General features: G+C 46.1%; 1 pseudogene; it reads right to left on the bottom strand.

Annotated features, from left to right (window-relative positions):
* Window positions 1-3,331: 3,331 nt before the first annotated feature.
* Window positions 3,332-3,856, bottom strand: LOC126513091 (small nuclear ribonucleoprotein F-like; annotated as a pseudogene).
* Between the last annotated feature and the right edge of the window lie 214 nt (window positions 3,857-4,070).

Raw genomic sequence — 4,070 nt, forward strand, 5'->3', positions numbered from 1 at the left:
ATAAGAGCTTTGATATTATTTGAGATTATTGTCATTTCCTGGAAGTCTGGGACCCCAGGAGACCCTGGGGAAGGTTGCCAAGTTTGAGGGTGGATAAACTGGTTTTATTGGTAGCTCAGGTCCGAGCCCAGGAGACTGGGCTCTGGCGTCCCTTGAACTACAGGACAGGCTGAGTGGGATATTAATTTGGTCCTTTGTAGATGTTCGTGGGCTTGTTCTTTTTTATTTTACTTTTTTATACCCCCGCCCGAGATATGAGGTCACACCATGCTGTCCACACTGGTTTTGAACAGCCTGGTTGAGGAAATGCTCCCAACCTGAGCCACCAAGTCCCTAGGGCTATTAGCATGTGCCCTGCTCAGAGACTGTTGACTCCATCTCTGTAGGGACTGTCTCTGCTTGGACCTCCTCCTTCATTGGCTTTCTTGTTCATTCCTTCCTTACCTCTTTTGCTGTTTTTCTTTCTTCTCCTTCAAAGGTTTCCTCTTGACTTTCCAACTCAACTCTCCCACAGTTTTTTGTTTGCTTTTTTGGTTTTTGAGAGTCTTTTTTTTTTTTTTTTTTTACGTGGTTAGCTTTGTCCTTGATTACAGTAGGGTCCCCTGAGCCTCCTTTCTCTGAGTGTAACAAACCTCTCTTTCTCTCTGCTTCAGGGGAGAAGCCCTACAAATGCGCCATACCTGGATGCCAGTTGACATTCGCCTGAGCTCAGCCAACACATGAAAATGCACTGAGAGAGGCACTCCTCTAGTTGAGCAGTGTGGAACAAGGACTATTCACGGTCGGATAACCTAAGGCACCACCCGGCATTGAACCCATCAGTCCTTCCTAGTGCTGTGGTTAAAGGCCTGCACCACCACATGGGTCTTTCAGAAAAGCAAAAGGACCTTCTTTTGGACACTGTATTCTGCCTAAGAGCTATCAGTTGGCATATTTTACTCAAGATAATGTGTGAACTTTGTTTAAACAATTGCTAATAAAAAAATTGTCACCCAAGTAGCAAGTCTTTGTTCCTATAACCTGAGTTCTGTGGAGAGGCCTAAGAGATGAGAAGTGCTGGATGCCAGTCTAGCTTAAAGAAAAACCCGCTGCAGGTCCAGAGAGAGACCTGGCTGCAAAGAAAAGGCAGATCATGAGGAAGGACACCAGTGTCAACCCAGGCACAGATTCACACTCACACATAAGATTATCAAGTGGGCCAGACATGGTTGCCCCTGACTTAATGCCAGGCTGCTCTCTTGCTCCCCATTCATTGTTCCAGCGGGTGTTGGGAACTGAAGCTGCTTCTTTGGGCCCTTCTTTAATTTTATATCAGCTTTCTTTTGTATGTTTTTTGTTGGCTTTGTTGTCAGTTGATGGCATGGCATGGGTAGGAAGGACTCAGTTTTCTTTTAGGGGCTGGCCACTGGCAGTCTGACCAGGCAGGCTACAGGGATTATACAGGCAACGCAGAATGGAGTTGGTATTTTATATTTTCCTTGTTTTTTAGGGGGGCAGGAGGGGAGAGAGCGTCACAAGGGGCCATGAACCTGGGAGGTCTGAGAAGTGATGTGACTGGGGTGCATTATGGGAAATTCCCAAGTAAGAAAAGGTTTGTTTAAGGTCCTTTGATCTTATTCACCCATTGTTTTGGGGTGCTTTGAAAAGTATTTTTCACTCAGACCTTCAAGGGGAAGACTGTAGATCTCGGATACCATGGTTGCTGTGTGCAACTTTTGAGTTGAGAATCTTGACCAACCCACGGTCATCAGGGAACCACCGTGGTTGGACCCTTGGGGGACCACGTGGTATTATTTTCTTCTCTTTAAAGCATGAAATATAGTCTATTGTGAGTCCAAAAAAACTTAACATTTTGGGACTGGAGAGGTCGCTCAGTGGTTAAGAGCACTGACTGCTCTTTCAGAGGACTAGGGTTTGATTCCCAGCACCCGCATGGCCGTTCCAGGAAACCTGTTGCTTTCACTTGCACACATGCCGGCAAAAACCAATGCACATAAACTAAATTAAAAAATGAACATCTATAAAATCCTACCAGCCAGGATTAGGCAATCTGGTCCTGGAGATGGCCTTCCAGGACAGCAGCCTTGGACTCAGTGCCAGGCAGTTAAGTAAGAGGGAAAACAAAGTACAATCTCCAGTGTTCTTTCTCCATAAAAGCCAAATGAGGCAGAGAAGAGAAAGCCTATCACTGTTCCTGAATAAATCTCCTGCCCCTCCTTCAGAGGTTCCCAGGGAAAATCGACTATAAAAGAGTCATGGCTGGGGCTGGAGAGATGGCTCAGAGGTTAAGAGCACTGACTGCACTTCCAGAGGTCCTGAGTTCAAATCCCAGCAGCCCACATGGTGGCTCACAGCCATCTGTAGTGAGATCTGGTGCCCTCTTCTGGCCTGCAGGCATACTTGGAGGCTGAACACTGTGTATAGAATAAATAAATAAATCTTTAAAAAAAAAAAAAAAGAAAAGAAAAAGAGTCAGGGCTGCCGGGCCTACAGTCCTTGGGCTACAAAGAAAGCTGTGGTGGCTACTACTAGTCTAACAATAACAAAACCAAGTTAACTATGGGTCAGGCTCTTATATTCACAACGAGCTCTCTTTTGGGCGACACCAGAACACTTGCTAATGCCGTGTTACCGGCACAAGCTTTTCCTCCTGGGCCATCCACGAATCCAATTTGAGACACCCACCACCATCAGTTCTGCTACCCTCTTTGCCCGATGACAACCTGCTCATCCATGACTGTCGTAAGACCAAAGATGGAACCAGGTGTGCAGGAGCTGTGATTTGGGCTAAAGCCAGGTACTCCAGCCCAGAGAGCAGAACTGCCCGGCCTGACCAAGACTCTCAGACAGGGTGAAGGAAAGTCCACTACCGTCCACAGAGACAGTCGCTACGCTTTTACTACAATACATGTTCACAGTACCACAGTATGAACGATAGAGAGAGAGGGCTCTTCATCACTGCAGGGGAAAGGATATTAAAAACAAAGAAAAATGCCAGGCGATGGTGGCCTACACATTTATTTATACAGTGTTCTGTCTGTATGCTTGCTGGCCAGAAGACGGCACCAGATCTCATTACCAATGGCTGTGAGCCACCATGTGGTTGCTGGGAATTGAACTCAGGACCTCTGGAAGAACAGTCAGTGCTCTTAACCTCTGAGCCATCTCCCCAGCACCTGGCCTACACATTTAATCCCCACTCCACCCTCTACCCGTTTTCATTTTATTCGGGGACAATGAGAGGCTTCCTCCTCTCTGCCTCATTTGGTTTCTTTCTTTTTTTCTTTTTTCATCTGAAAAAGCACCCAGATCTTTGTTGTATAGAAAAAAACTATTCTCTCATTTCCCCATCTTCCTCCTCCTCAATGCCTCAGATATAAAGGACATTATTACACCTTATTAGAACTTCACCCAGTTGTCCAGACAATGCACCATCTATGTATTCTGTAATTGCAAGCTGCATGTTCACGTGGCCATCTACAGAGACCAGGTAGCCCTTATGTTCCATTCCCCACTGGAGTTTCACCATCACTGGTTTTCCTGTCAGTTCATTGAGAAAAGGTTCGGGATTGAGGGGTAAATTAATCGTGAAATAGATCACACAGGACCTTAAACAAACCTCTTCTTGTTTGGGAATTTCCCATAATGCACCCCAGTCACATCACTTCTCAGACCTCCCAGGTTCACGCCCCCACCCTTGTGACGCCCTCTCTCCTCCTGCCCCCCCCCCAAAAAACAAGGAAAAAAATAAAAGAATACCAAGTCCATTCTGTGTTGCCTATATACTCCCTGTAGTCTGCCTGGTCAGACTGCCAGTGGCCAGCCCCTAAAAGAAAACTGAGTCCTTCCTACCCATGCCATGCCATCAATTGACAACAAAACAAAAAACATACAAAAGAAAGCTAATAAATAAAATTAAAGAAGGGCCCAAAGAAGCAGCATCAGTTCCCAACACCCGCTGGAACAGTGAATGGAGAGCAAGTGAGCAGCCAGGGGCCACCGCGTCTGGCCCACTTGATAATCTTTATTATTCATTTATTTATTTAAGATTTCTGCCTCCTCCCCACCAC

This window comes from Alexandromys fortis, unplaced genomic scaffold, assembly GCF_014885135.2.
Source record: "Alexandromys fortis isolate MF-2015 unplaced genomic scaffold, M_Fortis_MF-2015_v1.1 scaffold_122, whole genome shotgun sequence".
Classification (NCBI taxonomy): domain Eukaryota; kingdom Metazoa; phylum Chordata; class Mammalia; order Rodentia; family Cricetidae; genus Alexandromys; species Alexandromys fortis.